The sequence below is a fragment of the Rattus norvegicus genome, chromosome 16 (assembly GCF_021556685.1).
Source record: "Rattus norvegicus strain SHRSP/BbbUtx chromosome 16, alternate assembly SHRSP_T2T, whole genome shotgun sequence".
NCBI lineage: Eukaryota > Metazoa > Chordata > Mammalia > Rodentia > Muridae > Rattus > Rattus norvegicus.
This window is the reverse complement of record NC_141549.1, coordinates 79,546,181-79,568,035: the sequence shown is the minus strand read 5'-3', so window position 1 is coordinate 79,568,035 and position 21,855 is coordinate 79,546,181. Positions and strand designations below refer to the sequence as shown.

The window sequence follows — 21,855 nt, the reverse complement described above, 5'->3', positions numbered from 1 at the left end:
CTCTGCTTTCACCATCTTTCAAACATCATTGGCTTCCTGTCTTTCTCCATGGCCTTCATAACAGAGTAATGGTTGTACAATGCGACAAAGGGGTAATCGTAGAGTCTTATATGTAAACTGTTCCAGGTACCCATTGGCTGCCACTCACACATGACTCTGGGTAACAGGAACCTGGTCGAGGAGGTAACACACACACACACACACACACACACACACACAATTTGATGTTACTATGAGTAAATCTCATGTGTTCATCTTAAGGAGTCTGAGACAGACCATTCACTGCAGCCAATGAGGCCGATTAGCACCATTGCTTGGCAGCAGGAACAAGAACCTAGGCATCAGAAAGCTTGAAATGCACTCCTGCAGCCAGACTGTCTGAATCCATGGTCTGCCAGGAGGACTTTCAAATGATCCCAGGCATTGACAGAGCCCCATCCACCAGAGATTGGCAGAGCCCCAGTGACCCCATAAGTGATACTGGACCCAGCCTGATAGACAGAGTTCGGTCTGCTCATCACTGTATCATAAGACAACATTCTCTTCCTTCAGGGATGGGGAAATCCAGCAAACCTCCCAACCCAGAGCTTGAGAAATTAGTCAAAACTCTCTTAGGCAAAGAATCGTTTTACAAGACAGGTACCACTTTCTCATCAGGTAAAACCCCATACTGACTCTTGGATTCTGTGAGCTCCAGATGGTTGAACCATTGACAAGATCTGAAGTTGCAGCATCAGGATCAACAACCGTTGATCCCAGCTCTGTCCTTACACAGGGACACAGGCTTCAGCATCAGACATAAAAACCTCTGGCAGCCCTTGTCTGAGCTCAAGTTTCCCTTTCAGAGGACAGTGGGCTGTGTGTCAGTCAGGATGGGATAAGGTGTGATGAGTAACAGGTCAGTCCAAACGCTGTGGGTACAGATACGAAACATCTTCTTGGCTCCTACTCCCCATCCGTCCTAGGCAGGAGCTAGTGCTGGATATGGTTTCCTCACTTTGTCCTCATTCCTACACACACAGTGAAGACTACCATGCAGTTTGAAACTTTATCCATTTCTAAATTGAAAGAAAGAGAACAGGGAAGAAGGGAATGTTTACACACTCTCTCTTCCTCTTAAAGAAAATTTAACTTCATTGGCCAAGGCTGGCCCAATTCTACATAGTACAGACAAAGAGGAGACAGAACATAGTTCCACCAAAGCAGAGGTTAGACCCGCAATGACTGAATCCAGTATTATAACCACACCATTATATCCCAAGCATCTTCTAGGTACCAATGCCCGGGTGCCCAAATGCATGAGCCCAACTCTCCACTGGGACATCTGTCTGTGCTCTCTTTGGAGGGAGACTCTCCTAATCTGCAATTGTCACTTGATTCCTACAAGCTGGCTAACTCCCACTGACACACACATACATATATACATAAACACACACACACACACACACACACACACACATACCCACACACAGACACATCTCCTATAACCACCACCTACCTGTCCACAAGTCTGTCCTGTTCTAGACTGTTACTCAAAGAGGCAAGTCCAAGACTGCAGGAGAGGATCACCTGAGAACTGATCCCACTCTACCCCTGACCATCTCTATGACTACCTCTTGCAGCCTTTCTGTCCTCATCATCTAGTAGCATCTGCTACAGTGCCTTAGTAACTAGGCTCCCAAGTGCTTTTAAACAGATAGATAAATAAATAAACATACCTAGGCCAGGTGTGGTGGCATATGCCTTTAATACCAGCACTCGAGGGACAGAGCCAGGCAGACTGCTGAATTTGAGAAGAGACTGGTCTATGAATTAAGTCCCAGAATAGTCAGGGCTTCATAGAGAAACCCTGTCTTAACACAAACACACACACACACACACAAACACACACACACACAAACACACACACAAATACACACACATACACAAACACACACACATACATACATACAAACACATACACACATACACACAAACACACACACACATACACAAACACACACACAAACACACACACATACACAAACACACACACATACATACATACAAACACATACACACATACACACATACACACAAACACACACACATACACACACATACACACACACACATACAAACACATACACACATACACACAAACACACAAACACACACACACACACTGAATGCCTAATTGTAATTACTGTTACTGTAGCCATGTTATCCCAGCTAGTGTATGGATTTCAGTTAATTAAAGCAAGCCCTGGTTGCTTACTCTCTGTAATCTATAGTAGGAAAGAAATTACCTTCTGTGAGAGTCTGCACAGCAACGCACGGTCATCCGATCGAGAAATATTTTACTTTGCAGCATTTATATAAATAAGTCATTGTGTATCTTATCTACTAACTCAGATGCATTAGATCTAGAATAACCTTTTTTGATGAATTCATACTTACTTGAGTGTGGAAAGTTATACAGAAGGACGTAGTGGATACAGAGGACAATAAAGTAAATGAAAGACAAATTTTTAAAAAAAAAAAGCAAAGAAAGGAAAGAAAAACAAAATAAATCAAAGTAAGCCCCGCTTCATGGCTCACAGCCATCATCAGCACTCAAGGGGTTGTGACGTGAGGATCACCTCAAAGTGAAGCCACCCAGGTGACAGAGTACCTTTAGAGTCTGTCTAGGCCACAGAATAATAACTTATCCTCAAGGAACAAAACGAAAAGTTTATGAAAATCATGGAGAAGCGTGTCATATCACAATCTGTGTTGCGTGTGACATCACGGGCAACTTGACAAGTTACTCGTATTTGCCACATACGGCAACAGGAGAATCTGCCTTTCATTGCTGGGCCGTGTGTTCATGCTGAACACTTCAATCTCTCTCACTTTCCATCTAATTCCAACCAAATGGAAACTTCAAGCATAATTATAGGGAAGGTGAGCCTGTCACACACATCCCTTCTGGGTCAAGTTCGGAATAACTGTCACATAAAACATTTGGAAGATAATCAAACTCGATTTGATTTCCAAGGGCTTGGGTGTGAGCGAAAGTAAGTTGTAGCGTGTTCAGAGAGGGAAGGTGTGGGTATCAGGAATTGCCTTTACCTCCAACGGAGACACCATGTGGTTACTGTTGCCATGGCAATGGCCATACATTTCCAGTATTCCGTTGGTTCAATTCCCAACTCTGCCTGGGAATAGTTACACCACATTCCAAATAAAAGGCAGACTTCTTCTGCCCTCCCCCCCTTCTCTCGTTTCTTTTCTCTTCTTTCTCTCACCCCTTCTCCTTGTCTCATTCTCCCATTAAATCTCTCCATGTGGAACCATGTTGGTATTGGTTTGGTGTGCTTTATCCAAACATGTACTGGCCAATATTCAACAACAGAAGATGTGTCGGCCCCTTGTCCTACAGACATAACAGAATAATTGGATAGGGCAACTTAATGAGCCTGATGCTGGTGTTTAACTTTATTTCTCCTTCTCCTTCAGTAGAGGAGCACAGTTATGGAACCCTGCTTCTCCCAGTTAGGGTGGATCTCCCTTTCTCAATTAACCTAATCTGTACCATCCCTCAAAGAAGCATCCAGAGATTAGTTCCTATGGTTGCAGTCAAATCAACAACATGATTTTTCTGTAGCTACACCCTCACCCATCTTTTATGGGAGTGTATGAAGACCCTCTTAGGTGCCACTGTGTATGTCTGGTTGTATTCTGAAAAGAGAATTTTATTTTATTATTACCAGTGATGTATAATAATCCTTGGTTTACTACCCCCCACCAGCAAAACTTAGACAATCCCAAATAGCTGAGAGAAGATGTGATCCCACTTGAATTATCCTCAGAGAGCTGTCTTCAGCAGTAAATCAGTTAGATGTATCTTGAGTAAGTTATGAACTTGGAACAAAACCTGCCGCTCATCTCAGCAGTATCCTGCAGTGGGGTCCAGAACAATCTCCGGGCTCACGATGGTGGAGAGCCACGCTGCTTCCTCTCAAGATTGCGTCAGATTTATAAGCCCACTGTCAGCTCCCAATCCCCAGAAAAGTCCTTAGGCTCCAATTTCACCACAAGTATAGAACCACAGCTCTGCAAAGTTTGCTCCTCTGTGGTAAAGGCCAGTTGAACTAAGAATTCATCCTGGCCAGATGCTGCTTCGGGAAGCGTCTCATCATGATGGAAAGATGGAGGAGAGAGGAGGTATTTAGATTGGTCAAGAAGCACAGGGGACCAGCCAGAAAATGGTCTTCATGAGATTTGAAAATCGGAACAGCCTTGGGAGTACTAAGTACTCTCAGTTTGGTAGATTTCTATAATTAAAACACTTAGGTAAAACTGTTATTCACCCGAGAATACATGTACTCAGAATTATGCCAAACAGGCAATACTGGAAGAAAATTAATCCTTGCCCAGTCCTTTATGCTGAGACACACAGTAAACTGTGCTCTTTCAAGAAATAATAAAGTAAAAGAGAAGCCCTCAGAGTGATCCTCTGGGTAAATAATATATTGATATATAGACAATCTTCACCAGGCCTTACTATACCCTTGAAGAATGGCTAGGACCCCAAGACCTACTGACTCAATGTCAGACATCAGGCTTCTTATAACTGGAAGAGCAGAGTTGATGCAGTTGTTGATACCTGTATATCTGAGGAGATAATAATTTATATATTTTCTTCATGGGTTCTTATGTATTTTTGGTATCTATATAAAACCCAGGAACCATGAATGAGAGGAAGTACATGACAATGGTCTTCCTGACCACTTAGTATGTCATGTCTTTAAGCCTGTCGCTCACCTTGCTATGGGCATGAGCTCCCTAGCCACCAGATGAAGAAAGAAACAGACATTGTAACTGGGGTATGAATGGTGGTAGAAACAGACCAAGACAACCTAACAGCAAGTATCCGAAAAAGACAGGTGACCATTTCCTTTTCACTATTTTTCTACGTGGAGAATTCAATCCTCAACCCAGTCACTTAGTATGACAGTCTCCAGCTGTTTCCATGTTTCCACAGGTGTCCTAACTTCTTTCTCTCTGTGGCTTGGAAAATTACAAAATACAAACCAGGTGTTCTTTACTTCTCTACTTAAGAACATGGAGGTCTTTCCCATAGAACAGGAACTGCAAACAGTGAGGTAATGAACACATGCATGCGTATCTGTGATATGTTGGCTTGGAGTCTTCGGGGAAAATATCCAGGACTCATATGGTTCATAGATCTATTATATTTTTTAACATTGTATGTCTATGTGCTCTGGCATACGTGTCACAGAACAACTCTGTGATGTGTGTCCGCTTCTTTACACCTCCGCACAGGTTGCCCAGCAAGAACCTATTCCACTGACTATTTACTTTTACTTTTTAAATCAGGATATGTGTTAGACATCTATTTCCAAACAAAAGTATACTTAGATTTTTAAAAAAACCACCTTCACACTGATTTAAGATAAACAAGAGGCCCTGGTCCCAAGAATCGTGCAGTTCCAAAGCATACTATTACAGAAGCCAGAGATAAGGTAGGTTAAAGTGATTCATGGGAAGTCATCCACAAACCCCTCTTCCTGGGCCGAGGACTGAACTTTCCACATAGAAAGATAGTGAAAAGGAAACAGTCACCTGTCTTTCTCGGATTCTTGCTGTTAGATCCTCTTGGTCTGTTTCTACTGCTGTTCATACCCCGGTTACAATGTCTGTTTCTTTCTTCAGCTGCGTGGCTGAGGGGCTTGTGCCCACGGCAAGGTGAGCTACGGGCTTAAAGACAACATGACTTCAACTGTTTGGGCAGATGGGAATGTAACTTGTCAGTTTCCCACATGGCTGGTATAAGAAATGAGAACTCTTGAAGTTTGTCGGGAAGATGGAAGGGTTGGAGGGATTTCAGCATCCTCCTGTGTATCCAAGGCAGCCAACATCCCTTGTGGTTCTCCCGAATCCTGGCAGGAGAATGAAGGACACGGCCAGATGAAGAAATCAGGGCTCCTTATTTTCCTATAAACACTTTATACCCATGTCTCTTTCCAGCAACAGAGCTAATTGGAAACAGAGTAATTACACTCTCCAGCCCGAAGTCCCCATCAATTCCAGCTACATAAGGTTCTGGCCCAAGTCAAGCTGTTGTTGATGACAAATAACAGCTCTTCAGAATCTGGGCTTGAAGTGAGCTGTAAACCAACACCCCTAAAGGTGCGCGCGCACACACACACACACACACACACACACACACACACACACACACCCCTCTTGTGACTGCAAGAGCTAGGGGAAAAGAATAAATTCGCATTGCTCTCCAGCGGGAAGATTCTTCTGAACTGAGAGAAGACTGTGGGCTTCCCTCCTGCTTCTGAACTTGTCCCCAGAGAACCTTCTGAATGGATCTACAGCTCTTCGGGTTTCTGTCTGATGGTTGTCGTTTTAAAATGCACGTGATGCTTTCAGACTCCCAAGTCATGATACAGTGAAACAACTCAATTCCATTTGAGAGCAAAAGAATAAAACTCCCTCAAAAGATGAGGAGGGATGGCAGGTAGTGTGAGAATGAAGGAAGACGACAGCCGGAGACGATTAAAGACAGAGCTGCAGCTTAAAGAACCCAGCAGCACTCTGGGAGACAATTCCCACACACCTAACTTCTTCAATTCCAGAAGTGCCAACTGAGACCCGGGGGCCCATTCTGACCTTGATTGTCACTGGGGGTGGGGTGGGAGGGTAGGTTCTGGAGTTGCTATGGCAACCTTTCTTCCTAGCCTTTGCCTCTAATTTTCTGCAATTCAACTTTTGTGAGTTGCTTATCTCTCCTCTTTATCAAGCTAGGAGCCCCTATTCAATTATTTTTTTTAAACCTGAGTTAATGTCCCAGCTGTATTGTTGGGGATTCTATACACATCAGTGGAATAAAATCACTTCCTGCCATAAACCACTGGCTCATGGCACTGGGCTTTATTAAACAGCTACAACCCACAGCTCGTTTTAACTGTGAGTTAACGTAGGTGAGTGGGGCACATGTGCAAACGTGGGGTGTATGTGGGGAGAGGGAGTGGGGAGGGAGGTGATAGGAGAGAAAGGTTAGGAAAGAGGATTAAGGGCTCATTTAACAGAGCAGATGTGCCCTCCATAGTTCTGCTGAATGACTCTCAACTTCTAAGCTCTCACAGCCCTTTCTTTGGCATATGTCTGTGCATTTCAGAGCAAAGGAGGCCCCTGTCATCACAGCAGCAGTAGGGATGCCTTCACAGACTTATCTTACCACACTGGATCTCAGGCTCCAGTCTCTACATTTGTGGACAGTAAGCACCTATGCCCCACTAGTCTAGGAATGTTCCAGAACGTAACATCTAGAACCCAGCACTACTGCACTCTGCTTCTCTCTAAGGTAGGTGTCTTCTGCACCCGTCTGAATCCATTTCCACGGGCAGTGACTGCTTTGTAGTGATGGCCACATGCAGCCTCCAGAGTGTCCCTGGGCCATGAGCCATCCATTTCCTCCATCAGGGAATTTTTCCTTACAAACAAGTTCCCGTGTTCAGATTTTCTTTTCCTTCCCGGTTACTAATTGGATTTAAATGCTAGTTAAGAAGCTGCCACTGGCAGTGAATTAAAACTGCCTTCATTTCTTTTGTTTTGTTTTGTTTTGTTTTTTGTTTTGTGTGTGTGTGTCTGTGTGTGTGTGTGTGTGTGTGTGTGTGTGTGTGTGTGTGTGTAAGAGTCGTTTACTCCCACATCTTATTTTTTACTCAAAATTTTAAACTATTTTTATTACTGTGTGAATGTTAAAATATGACGAAAAACAGAGTTCCATCTTCTTTTTCCTGTGATGTTTTCTCCTGTGATATTATGTGAATGTACGCCCATGTGTGTATGTGTAGAAGAATTTGGTTGCATTGTGGTTGGTTTTAGAGGCTTTCACACAATGTAAAGGGAATGTGTGGAACTTCTGCTCAACATGAAAATGTCAGGTATCAAGTGAAATCTAGGTGCACAACATTTCCTCCTAAGTTTCATTCCAATTTTAGGCATGGCTGCTACTGTTTCTGAGCCCTGGTGTCTAAAAATGTCACATGTCTGAGCCTTGATGTTTATACCTCAGGGTGTAACCTCTGCCAAAGCTTTGCTGGGGTATCAGGACATCAGGTTTCCTATTCCCCACTTAGTAAGAACCTGAAAAGCATCATGGTAAATGCTCCCAGGATGCCAGGCCAGTGCTGGTAAAACCCCTCTCCTGAGTCCTAGAACTTCAGAGAAGAGTAGAACTCACGGTGTGGAGTTTGGGCTCCTCCCTGAGCTCCGGTTGTCCTCCTCATGGAAGGGATAAATGAACACAGACATTCAGACTGTTTTAGAATGTATGCCATCTTTTTCTTTATCTCTGTATCAATTTGTATACTTGAAGAAACTGACAACCTTTCTCGCTGAAGTTAAATAAATGGTAGTTAGACAGACAGATGGTAGGCTGTAGGAAGATAAATAAGAAGGTAATAGAAAGTAGATAGATTAGATGGATACACAACTATATAGATAGATGTTAGGTTAATAGATGTATATAATAGAAAGGTATACATAGATGGCTAGTATGTGCATGTATGTAGATAGGTGATTGGTAGATGATTAATATGCATAATATACATCTAAATATGCATCAGCCTCCTGCTAGAGCATTCAAACCCCACATCTGTGGTTATGGAAACATTCTGGTCTACTCTTACTGAGAAGAGAGAAGAGAGGGAGCTTGAGGAAGGTTGATCCTGAATGCCAGGTCACTTCACTCTGGCAGCATAGCACTGTCAGCATGCTCAACCTCTTGCCCTCAGTTTCTTCAGTGTGGAGGGAAGACAGTCAGGAGGGAAAACCAGGTGACACATAGAGTGCCCCTCATACCCTGGGGGACAGCCATCATGCAGTAAGCTTTGACTGTCTTCCCTCCAACATCATCACTGCTGTGCAGACCCGGCAGGGTACAACCAGAACATCAGGCTGTGGTCAGAGCTGTACCTGCCCTGTGCTCCTGGATGTATCTAAAATCTAATAAGTATCACCTGCAGGGGACATTGCAGCTTACCTGGATGGTGGTTGGTTCCACCCCAACTTTGCCTAGCAACTGGATCACAAGTATATCAGTGGTGATACCTTTGTGAGGAAATACTGTTCAACACCAAAGACATTGAACTTTTGCTGGACCTTGCAATCAAGGTAATAATTTGACTTGAGACTACTTAAACCTCTGTGCTAGGCCTGCTGTCCCAATGTGTGCTTGGCTTAAGTTTAATTTGCCTTTAGTAGAACAATGAAACCAGGCTTACTATGCTTTGGATTTGCCTCACAATTGGATTTTAAATTTAAATTGTAATCTTAAATTATGTGTTCTTCTATGTCTCCATCCCAGACCCTGTGTGTGAGAGAGAGGTGGGGGAGGGGAGAGAAAGCATTGCTGAAGGCAGACAACAGACTGAAGGCAACCTTAAACAACAAATGTCAGAAATATTTTTCCGGAACTGGGGACCGAACCCAGGGCCTTGCGCTTGCTAGGCAAGCGCTATACCGCTGAGCTAAATCAATCTCCCTTGAGCCCTGCCTCCACAAGAGAAATGCCGTTCCACAACAGAAAACCAAGCCCTTCAGAAACTGAAGGTGGGCTACTGAGAACAGAAGACGCCCACAGTTTCCCACTGGAGATGTGCAAACCCGAAAAGGTTTACCTTCAGCCCCCATTTTGGCTGCTGAGAAGGCCTCTCAGGCATGGGAACACCGAAGCTACACGGAAGGTTCTGATGGCCTGATCCATGCTACCAAGTCAGGGCTAAAAAGGATCATCTGGGTGGTTGACCCATTGCAGCTCCTACTAGCAAGTGTTTGAGAGCCACAAGGAATGAGAGATGCAGAAATTCTGATTTTGTTCTGTATCCAACGAAGAGTCTGCAATTCGTCTATAAAATAAATGTGTCCTCTACTGAAGGTAGAAATGGCTGCCAGGGCCATTTTAGGAGACTGTGTTGGTTCTCTGTATAGACAGAGCCATATCCTGAAATTGGTATTGGGCTGTTGCTGCCCCTACCCTACCTGCCCTAGAGGCTTTGGAGGTGAGGTGGCATAGAATCAATGACACAGACGCCAAGTGCTAGTGAGAAATGCCTGCAGCAAGCTCGTCTGAACGAACGCTGCTGTAAACTCCTTTAATACCCTCCATCTGCGCCCCATTGGTCCCAAGGAAGCGTCTCTTCTAAACAGCAGTTCCTGATTGGCTGGCATTGTCTGCGTCAGCAATCCTTGGTCTCTCAAGCAGTCTCCAATAAGGACCTCCTGCAAGAGATGCCTTTGCGGCTGTGCAGCCTCCCTCCCGGCGTTTACGTAGAGGTGGCCGCCACTGTTCCTCCTACAGGCTGTCACTGTTTCATGGTGAAATGCTGAAGACTGGGTAAGTTAGACAGGACTGCCTCTCCCAGCAGGAGGCTGTGAGGTTCGTGGATACCAACTGGCCAGCCTCAATTCTCCTGGGCTCTCTTCTCAAGGTTGCAGATGACCTATCCTCCCTCACATAAATGGCTTTCTCTTCTAATAAGGAAACAAATCAGGCTGGTTACCTGTGTGATATTATTTGACCTAATCACATGTGTGTGTGCATCGGTATATTTGGGTGACCATGCGGGTATGCACGTGGATGCCTGAGGCCAACCTTAGATGTTGCTCCTTCAGAGCTGTACAATTGCTTTTTTGAGGTAGCATCTCACTGGGAGCCTGCCAGCTAGGCTAGGCTGGATGGTCGCTGATCCCAGAGCTGACTCTCTCTACTTCCCCAGCACTAGGATATGCTGACACACATGGCTTTTTACTTAAGTGCTGGAGAACAGTCTAGGGTCCTAACCCTTGTGTAACAAGCACTTTAGTGGCTGAGGCCTTTCCCTAGCCTTTTCACCCCCTTACTAATGGTTCAGAGGTCCAGTGCAGTCACATCTGAGGCTTCATGCATGAGCTTCAGAAGATGGTCCACCACCATGCAATCTCTCTCCCTTCTGCCTCAGCAAGATGGGATTTTGTAGCTTTATTCCTCTTCCCTAATTTCCTCAGGAAGGAGCTCGGAAAGGAAGTGTGAGCTAACAGGCACACCGTTAAGTATGTGGGAGTCACTCCTGGGCTGGGGAGATGACCCGAGGTAGTCAGGCAACCTGCTGCTGACTGCAATGTTCTGGAGCCATGGCTGTGACTTTGAGACTTTTCATGAGGACATCAAAAACACATAAGGACAAGATGAATTTTATCTTTCCAGGGGTTTCAAGTGAGCGATCCAAAAGCTTAATGAGGGAAATGAAATGATCATTAAAAATACAGACAGACTCGAGAGCACATTTAACCAAGTTCTCCTAACTCCGGGCAGATAACTTTGGGTAATTATTACATGAACTTGGTTGAACTGCTTTCTATCCTCAGAATAGTTTAAATGTCTACGTGAGTGGGTGTGGCAGACACATCTGTCACAAGAGTGTAAATAGACTGAACTCCTTCCCGTTTTCCCTGATTTCAAGCAACTCTATATATAGTTTTAATAACAACTGAGATTTTTCTTGTCATCTTTGGGACATTGTGAAGACAAAAACAAGGGACAGAACAAACCAAACTCTCTACCAAGTGACAAAGACTTTGCATTCTAAAGGCAGATCCAAGGGCTAATCCAGCTCACTATCTATCTGTCTGTCTGTCTATCTAACTAATATATATATATATATATATATATGTGTGTGTGTGTGTGTGTGTGTGTGTGTGTGTGTATACATATATATATATATATATATATATATATATATATATATATATATATATGCTGTTATCTGTCAGAGTGAAGAACATTTTCCCTCAAAGGACTCAGTTCTAGGCTCAGTTAGGGAACAGCTGAAGCTAAAATTCATCCATAACTCTATGATCAGCTCCCATGATCATGTTTCCTCTGAACTCTGCCATCTGGACTCTGACATTCTGACTTCCAGCTTTCCTCCCAAATGTATGCTTTGTCCCCTTCAACTATTAGGTGTGCCGCTGGCAAAGAGGAAAACTGAAGATTTCGGAGGACAAGGGCACTTGACTGTCATGTAACCGATTTGCCAAAGAAATGGCAAATTTCCTGAGAAGTCAAGAGACTTGGTCAAGGTCGTGCAGCCAGAGAGCAAGAGATCCAGGCATGAATGCAGATCTCTGGAGATCAGGACTAGGCCATGCCGATCACCAGCCTCTGAGGCCAAGGTCCTTCTCGGTACCAGCCTCTAGGGTCAAGACCATGTATTCCTGCACATAAGTATCTGTGGTGGAGCCTGTATCTAAGCATCAAGGCATGTTAATCAATTACAGAAATGGGAAGATGAGGTCTCTGGTGCCTGTGCCCATCACAGACCTATGTTCAGATGCTACCAGTGATTTTTGGACTGCATCCCATGCACCTCTGCATTTGGTTGCAGGCAAAGCCCTGCTGGCTATGCTCAGACTGGATAAAACCAGTTCCCATCTAACCGAAACACCATCCACCCGCTAACAAAATCATATTGCATTTGAGCCCTCAGTGACCAAAAGGAAGTCATTAAGAAGTGGGAGTTATTATCCGGACCGGAGCACGGAAATGAGCCATTATCATCTCCCATTCCAGAAGCATCCCTGTGAGACGAGACAAAAGAGGTGAGCCGAGCTGTGGCAAGCCGCTTGCTTCCCATCACTCACGTCCCTCTCTGGAAATGTATGTTTCCAGTTAGCTTTCTCACAGCTTTCTGGGTACATAGCCTTACAGAGGGCCAGGTGAGACTCTTATCTGCCTCTGGATGAACATGACATGAGAAGCCACTCAGACAGAAAGGACAGTGCCTGCCCCATGCACATCCCTTGCGGAGAGAAGGGTGGGCAGCAACCAATAGCAGGGACCGGCTTTAAAAGAATCACTCATGCTCATAGAACAAGCTCTCTGCAGAGCAGAGGTTGCTCTGTGCAAGATCTGTGAGAGGCTTCAGATGTTTCGTCTATCTTTCCATACCTTCATCTCCAACCTGTGCCACACCTTAGGGATCTTGCTCCTCACCTACTTCTGCCCAGAGAACTGATTCAAGTCCCCACATGTACACACAGAAGACAAGGAAGTGTTGAGGACAACTTGGCAATTTACTGCTAATAATACTTCTCCATGATTGGTTGCCTGTCGTGGCTTACCTCTTGTCTTCATCTACAGCTGGGGCGATTCTGAAAGGATCACATGTAGATTCTACGTAACACACAGCTCCAAACTCATGGACGATCTCGATAAACTGTCACTATGGTTCTGCAGACAGCAAGAGAACATTCTCCCCATTTCCTCTGGACCCGCCTGTCTAAACACCATCATTTGATTTTATTATTGTTGTCCAACACCTGTGCCTTGCTAACAAAAAGAAAAAAAAACATCATCAAAGACGTGTCCTGTTCCTTTAAGTGTCTTTGGAGAGGTATGCTTCTATTAAGAGGTGCCTTGAGTTTCAATGCAGACCATAACCATAAATGATTTAAAAATCATTGAGTATATATTGAGCTAAGCACGAGGGTATAAAAACAAAAAAAAAAAGTCCAGCCTGGGTTATAAACCACTCTTTCCAGCCTCGAAAACCCTACAGTTCCACTGCTAAGGAGTGAAGCATAAATAAAACCTTCAGGCTTCTGATGGACAAGACCTTCGCTGAGTGGCTTGGGATGAAGATGTCCGCCTGTCACTCCTATGTGCAGCTCACCCCTGCGTGCATCTCCCTCACTTTGGTACTTACAGAGTGAAGGGTGATTGGAGTTAAGGGGGAGGATGGGATTCACCAGTAAAATTAAGGTAGGTATGACAGAGGTCTCCTAAGAGACACAGGCTGAGCCAGCTGAGTTTGGGTGCAGAAAGGAGGCTGTGTTTGCAGAGAGCTGAGAGGAGGGAGACCTGGAGGGCTGGCGCTCGTGCAGGAAACAGCGCTACTCGAGGCTCACAGGCGGAAACTGTGTCCAGCATCGTAAGGGGGCTCTGAGACGCACTGCATCGCTTCATATCAAACGCAGTCTGCAATGAGGCATCTCCACCAGAGTCCTCAGCTCAGGAAACACTTGGAGGAGTTTGTAAAAGTTCTAGACATTAAGCCGGGACCAGTGACTCTGATTTATTAGGTGGGAGAGTGCCCACGGTCCAAGTGGAAATACTCATTGCCAGGAAGCACCATGGAGCTGTCAAATGCCAGAAATCCTGTGAAAGATGCTGGGCGGTGGGTCAAACTTCTAAGAGCACATCTGGGTACACAGCCCAGCAGGAGGGTGAACATCTATGAGACTATGCATACTGGGGGAGCCCTGCCACCCCACTGAGATACACCACCCCAAAGCTTCCTGACCATTTATAGCCAAGGTTTCTGTGAGCACTGAATAAACACATATATTATAATCACAGGGAATAGGGCCAGACATTTGAAAAGGTCTATAACTATATAGCTCAGAGCCATCTCTCTCAGCATCTTAGCCAGCACCTACTGGCACTCAACATATACCTCAAGTTCACCTTCTCTGACCCTGCCTCTTAGTGGTCCCTAGGTTCATGCCTCATCACCTCAGTCTGTGTGGATATCCAAGGCCTTGAGCTGACCAGCCCTCCAGTACCTCCCCTAGCTTTGGTCACTTTCCCTTGTGGAAGCTTCTGGCCTTGTGTGAGGTAATACAGTCAAGGCTTCTGGTGGCCTCATGTGAGGTAATACAGTCAAGGCTTCTGGTGCCCTTGTGTGAGAAAATACCGTCAAGGCTTCTGGTGCCCTTGTGTGAGGAAATACCGTCAAGGCTTTTGGTTGGACAGCAGACAAATGGCCTTTCCTCAATCAATGGGATAGTCTCCCATCAGACTCTGATTCTAGATGGATGAGTGGCTCAAGGAATAGGAGGACAGAGGACTAAGACTGGGCAAGGTGACAATGAGGGCAGTGACCTTGGAGAGTCCAGCAGCAACTATCACATCATAGCTCTGTACCAACAGACCTCATATGTCCTGCTTGTGACAGTTAGCCCAGGCCCAGAGTCTATCTCTAGCCTTTCCAGAATTGCCTTAGTAACTCTTCTTCAAAAACCCAAAGCCTAACTCAGTAATGTCCAGTCATGAAACTCCAATACTGATCTACTCTTATACTAGAAGTGTTAATAACTCTAAGAAGTTATTTTTCCTTCCTCGCGTCCCCACAGGGGGCCTGATTTGCACAAAGTGCATATAGTTAGTTAACTGGCTAGTTGACCCCCTGCTCCTAAGGGCTTTTAAAATTACCATGCTTACTTAGGACAGAATTCTGCCAATCCATTCCATATGATCATAATCAGTCATATGAGCCTTTTCTTAGCTTATCTAAGAGAGGAACAGACATTAGTTCTGAAGCCACTCTGGTGAAATGGAGGCGTTTGACATGCTCAGGTTCCAACCACACATGAGAAGTTTAGACCTGGAGTCCGTTGGTGTATACCACACCACACCACACCACGGGTCATTTTGCTGTAGATGGGCTCTGCTGAAGGGTCCACTGGCACGAGGATGCATCTGTAAGGCTCCTTAAATATGCCAGCTGTGGGGGCTGATGCCATCATGCCAGCTGTGCACAGAACTTCTTAGGTGAGCCTGACCCTGACCCAGGGAGACCTGCACTCTTGGACAGAGCACGTGATCTGCAGGGCTCTCTACTTTTAGTGGAAGAAAATCTCTCAAAGCGAAATAACCACCCTTACCAACGTGTTTCCGCAAAGCACGACGTGAGACCATTTCAAATGACCCTTCCCCATCAATCCACAGGAGTCCTACAGAGTGGGCAGCTTTTGAGTCCTTTTTTTGGCTCTTTTTCTGTGACCGTCTCAGATAAGAGAGACTAATCGGCGCAATTCTATAGCGAGCCGCGTGATGGATTTTCTGTTACTAATAAAATTTGCTGTCAGGCTACTTTGGCAGTTCTGTTTTCATTAAAGGTCATCTCGAAAGTGGCACAGCGATATAGACTGGCAGGTGCTGGGGCTCCAGACCTCCACCCTGGTTCATGCAGTGCCATCTGGTGGCCATAAAGTATCCCTGCGCTGACAAGATGGATATGATAAAAATCTGCCTGGTGTACGGTGCGTGCGTGCGTGCGTGCGTGCGTGCGTGCGTGCGTGCGTGTGTCTGTGTCTGTGTGTCTGAGTGTGTGCCTGAGTGTGTGCATATGTGTGTGTGCATGAGTGTGTCTGTGTCTGTGTGTCTGTGTGTGTCTGCGTCTGAGTGTGTGCATATGTGTGTGTGCATGAGTGTGTCTGTGTCTGAGTGTGTGCATATATGTGTGTGCATGTGTGTGTGTCTGGGTGTGTGTGTGTGTATGTGTGTGTCTGTCTGTGTGTATCTGTGTCTGAGTGTGTGTGTGTCTGGGTCTGAGTGTGTGCATGTGTGTGTGTCTGGGTCTATGTGTGTGTGTGTCTGAGTGTGTGGTGCATGTGTGTGTCTGGGTCTATGTGTGTGTGTGTGTCTGTCTGTCTGTCTGTGTGTATCTGTGTCTGAGTGTGTGTGTGTGTCTGGGTCTGAGTGTGTGCATGTGTGTGTGTCTGGGTCTATGTGTGTGTGTGTGTGTGTGTGCCTATATCTGTATGTGCCTCTGTGTATGTGTGTGTGTCTGAGTGTGTGCATGTGTGTGTATCTGGGTCTCTGTGTATGTGTGTCTGTGTGTGTCTGTATCTGTGTGCCTGTATCTGTATTTGTCTGTGTCTGTGTGTGTGTCTGTGTGTGTGTGTCTCTGAGTGTGTGCATGTGTGTGTATGTCTGTATCTGTGTCTGTGTATGTCTGTGTCTATGTTTATATCTATGCGTGTATGTCTGTGTATCTGTGTGTCTGTGTCTGAGTGTGTGCATGTGTGTGTGTATGTGTGTGTCTGTGTATGTCTCTGTCTGTGTGTTTGTGTTTAAGTGTATATGTATCTGTGTATACGTGTGTGTCTGTGTCTGTGTGTGTTTGTGTTTGAGTGTGTGTATCTGTGTCTATACGTGTGTGTCTGTGCCTGTGTGTCTGTGTCTTTGTGTCTTTCTGTGTGTCTGTGTGTCTGTGTCTGAATGTGTGCATGTGTATACATATCTGTATGTGTGTCTGTGTCTATGTGTGTGGGTCTGTGTGTGCCTGTGTCTGTGTGTCTGTGTCTGAATGTGTGCATGTGTATACATATCTGTATGTGTGTCTGTGTCTGTGTGTGGGGGTCTGTGTGTGCCTGTGTCTGTGTGTCTGTGTCTGAGTGTGTGCATGTGTGTCTGTATGTGTTTCTGTGTGTATCTGTGTCTATATGTGTGTCTCTGTCTGTATGTCTGTGTGTCTCTGTCTGCATGTGTCTGAGTGTGTGCGTGTGTATGCATGTGGCATGCAGTATGACAGTGGAAGCTCAGAAGCCTAGCCAGTGCAGTTGGTAAAGCCACCCAAACAGCCTCTCAAGCTTCACCTGATTACACCTCAGTGTCCAAACCTTTCCTCCCCAGTGTCCCCACAGGGGGCCTGATTTGCACAAAGTGCATATGGTTAGTTAACTGGCTAGTTGACCCTCTGCTCCTAAGGGCCTTTAGAATTACCATGCTTGCTTAGGACAGAATTCTGCCGGTCCATTCCATATGATTATAATCAGTCATCCGTGCCTTTTTTAAAACACTTCTGTCCTAAAGAAAAAAGGACAAAATGACCCTCCATATCCTGGACTGGATATGAAAGAGAGAAAATAAAACTTTTTTCCCTTACAGTGAACGGTGACAGTCTCTCTGGCTTTTTACTGCACAAACTCCCTAAGAGTCTCCCACTTGAAATCAGATGATCAAACCCCATTTATTCAGCACCACACTGTGCTCAGCCCATAGACGAGAGGGTAAGAGGAACCGGCCTTGCTACCATGCTGGCGGTTTGATGCATCTCAGCCTTTCATCTCTGACAGATGCTTTAGCTGCGCTTGGCAGACAGGAAAACTGGAGCTAATCAGGTGGGGCAGGTGAGCCGGGTACAGGTGCACTTTAAGTCCTGAGACACAGAGAACATTCCAGGGAGGGAGGGGTCACAGAAACCCTGCAGCTAGAGAGGCTGGGAGATAATAGCTGAGTTGGGGGCATTAGCAGAAGTCAGTTTAAGCAAAGAGCAACAGTGGGGTGTCCCTGAAGGAGAATCAGGTATAGAGTGTGCTTGTGGGAGCCCAGCTGAACCAGTTCAACATGAAAGTTGCGTATCAAAAATGGGGGAAGTAAGTTCACATTACAGGGGGGATTAGAGTGAGGATATCTTAAATGTCTATGGAGAAATTTTCTATCAAGCGAGGCAGAAAATAAGTGTTGAAGGCTTTTGCTGGCTCTGACACTTTTCAAATGTTTAGCTATTCAACCTCCACCCACCAAAAGCTTCTGGAACACCATGGAGGTGTATTAGTGCATCTAAGGGACTGTCGCCATCAACGATCACATTGTACCTGTGCACAAGTATCTGATGTTATATGTACATTCGCAGAGAACAGAGAAATAAGAATACCAATTTTTCCTTATCTACGCATTCAAGCTGCAACATCCGGTACTTGAAGCCAGTAGGCAGAACCACCGATTTCCAGCCAGGAGCTCTCCTAGGTGCTTGTGCATTTCCTCCCAGATGCTTGCTGCCCGGTGGAAGACCCAGGCCTACATGCTGACTCATCCTTCGGTGGTTCAAAGGGAAACTGGAGCTGCTGTGGTGAGTGGACCAGCAGGCTGAGATCTCTCTTAACATCTGTCAGATAAGAACACGGTTCTGCAAAGGGGCAAGGGAACTGAGGCTGAGAGAACAGAACTGTTCCCATCCTCTACAGTAAAAGTGTTTATCTTTCAAAGCCCAACTCTAGCGTCCGAACCTTAATACCACACCCCATCTGGATATAGCTGTATTCTGGACAAGCCATAGCTGACTGAGGCGTCTGCTTCCTCTATGGGCACTTCCTTAGCAGTTTGCCTCTCTGAGACTGTGAACTCCAGATGTTGGCTCCATAGCCTAAGGACCCATTGGATGGGAATCCAGAGTGCCACTGGGAAACGTTTACTCTCTCATACTATTGGAATATGCACATGGAGTCTCATATCACTGGACAATGTCAAATGTCTCATAATCATGGAAGATGCTTATTGCACCATACGCCAGGAAGACGCCCACTGTCTCGTACTCTTAGAAGAAACCCTTGGCACCTCACACCAATGAGTCATGGTTTAAATAAGAAACGTTCTCGCAGGTTCAAGATTTGAACACTTGGTCCCCAGTTGCTGGTGCTGTCTAGAGAAGTGATGCTACCTTTGGAGGGGCAGCCTTTCTGACGAAAGTACATCACTGAGAGCCAGCTTTGGGAGTTTATAGTCTTGTCCCATCTCCTGTTCTTGCCTTTTCTATTTTCTGAGGAGTAGAGTTGAAATGCAGTCTCTCAGCTTCCTGCTCTTACCACCATGCCTTCTTCACCATGACAGACATCTACCCCTCTGGAAAATGAGAGGAAATAAAACCCCCTTTCTACTCAGGTTGTTTTGGGTCATGGTATTAACACAGCAACAGAAAGGTAAGAGCAGACTCTGGAAGATGCTCATTGTGTTTCGCCAACTTCGCACATCAGCACACCTTAACGCAGAAGGCTCTGGAAAAGTGTTTTAAATCTCCGTATTTTGAGATCTCAAGTAAGGTCACTCATTCAACAGTTCTCAGAATCGGGTATTTATCCAAAGCATGCGGTGCTGGGAGTAGAACTTTGCCTGCTTGACAAGCTCCAGGAAAGGTCTGCTTCTCACCCGTACCAACTTCCAGACCTTGGCTCCTGGTCCCTTTACCCCAACCTCTGTTTCTATTGTAGGATATCCTCTACTGTTCTGGAAGCTCCCTATCTCCCACCTATAGTAACACATGTGGTCACATTTAGAGGCTGTCTGGTCACTTCAGAATAGCAGGCCATTACAAGGCCCTAACTCTCCGTCTGAGATCTTTTCCCCATATAATGCATAGGTAACACACAGGTCCTAGGAATGAGCCCTGCTTGTCACTGGGATCACTTTTCAGCCATTTGCAACAACTCAACCTACAAATCCTGAGACGCTGCATGGTTTATCTTCCAAGTCAGCAGGAATTTCTGACATGCAGATACTTGGTAAGTCTCTATTATCCTTGCAGTAGACACACCAGCCTCCCTGACTGTAGCATACCATTATCTAGTCTGAAAAGGGGTGGCATTTTCAAACGCCTTAAATTGCATAGTCTGGTAAGTGACAGACAAACATCATCACGTATGTCCAGCATGAAAATGCTCTGTTAAGTTGGAGATGCCACACCTCTGAGGAGCAGAATCCACATGTGGGCTGCTTGTTACTACTGAACAAACTAAGAAAGAAATCCGTTTTCTATCAAGCATTTGCTTGTTATGCACCAAGTGTCTGTGTTCTGTTATTGTTGCTCTTCTAAATGTACCATGCTACCATTCGGTACTATATCACACTCTATCAAAATATGTATTTTTAAGTCAAAGCAACAACATGGATGCCTAATGTAAAATTCAAATGCCATTGCAGTGTTAGAAGCAGAGGTAGAAGTCCCAGGAACAGGTCCTCTTACTCAGGTAAATTACCACAGGCACGCTCAGTGGCAATGACATCAGAATTTACTGTTCTGCCTAGGAGTGCTGCTTTCCTGTTGATCTTGCTTGGAAAGTGCCTTTCAATCAAGGAAACCTTAAAGCATGTGAGAAAAAGAAAGAGGAAAAGAGACGCCACCCTGATCTTAAAAGCAAGAGCCCCGTAATTAGTTCAGGCAAGCTTCCTCTCCACTCTTTACATTTATGTGACCTCCTGAAATCACTGTCTTTACTATTCTATGTCCCCAAGAAAAATTTGCATAGCCCTTATAGCCCTTAAGGAAAGGGTGGCATAATTTCACAGTAAATAAAAAGCTATTCTGCCGAAGAGTTAACCCCCCCCCAAAAAAAACTCACTCATTCTCAGTTCCTACTCAAGCCTATCACTGGTCAGGTAGGGTGACTTCCTAGCGTTACACATTACAAAGTCAAAAAGTCTTCAATCTACATAGAACATTACCTCTGAACAATAAAAACGTCACAATCTCCCCGGCACCATAAATATTACAAGGTGTTCAACTGTAAAACTCAACCCTGTGATACAGATCTTGGACTAATATATCTCACATGTTACATGGAAAGCCATTTTGTTGGCACCAGTACGATTGACATGAGATTCCACACAAAGATTTCCGTGATGGTGTGACTGTCACTTATTCATCTGTTCATTTCATTCGGTCATGCATATTTATTTAGTGAACATCTGTTTTAATAGGCATTTATTCCAAGCTGGCCTAGGGAAATAATAAATTAGACCCATTGAGAAGAAAATCATGGAAGGAGCATTTTATTGTCAAGATATGGTCAAAGTACTATAAGAGCCTAAGAACAAGTGACTCCCTGTACATAGAAAAGTCAGTGAGGTATTTCTAGAGGCTATAGCAATTAACTGGGTAGTATAAAATGAGCACAAGTTACCAAATGCACACACAGTATGCATTCCTATCCATGTGTATGTTGGGTTTCTACCAGTGAGAGGCCCTACAGTTATAAGAAGCTTAAAGGAGAAATCAGGAGACCCAAGCCCTAGGCTTCCAGGACACCAGCTCCCTTCGCTCACAGCTACAACATATCTTCTGTGTGTTTCTGTATAGAACTAAACAGATACATATAATTTCCTACCTGAGACTGTTCTGCACGAGCTCCAGTCATCCTGCGTTTTCCTTCCATCAACCATGTGACTTTCCACTTGTACACCACGATGCTCCGCCGATTTCAGACAAGCGGAGTGACCAGTAGAGGCACTTGGTTTGTTGGGGTGGCAGTTTT

The 21,855-nt window shown here is 45.1% G+C and overlaps 1 protein-coding gene and 1 long non-coding RNA gene across 1 annotated transcript in view; one reads left to right on the top strand and one right to left on the bottom strand.

Moving 5' to 3' along the window:
• The window catches only part of Erich1 (glutamate-rich 1), a gene marked incomplete at its 5' end in the record, with an annotated part of 52,793,804 nt that overhangs the window by 4,096,328 nt on the left and 48,675,621 nt on the right, over positions 1-21,855 (bottom strand).
• LOC120097543 (uncharacterized) overlaps positions 6,729-21,855 on the top strand; it is a 38,654-nt gene continuing 23,527 nt past the window's right edge. Inside the window, exons 1-2 of the long non-coding RNA XR_015640065.1 lie at positions 6,729-6,770; positions 7,178-7,363. This is a non-coding gene — a long non-coding RNA (uncharacterized LOC120097543). The remainder of the gene's footprint in view (positions 6,771-7,177; positions 7,364-21,855) is intronic.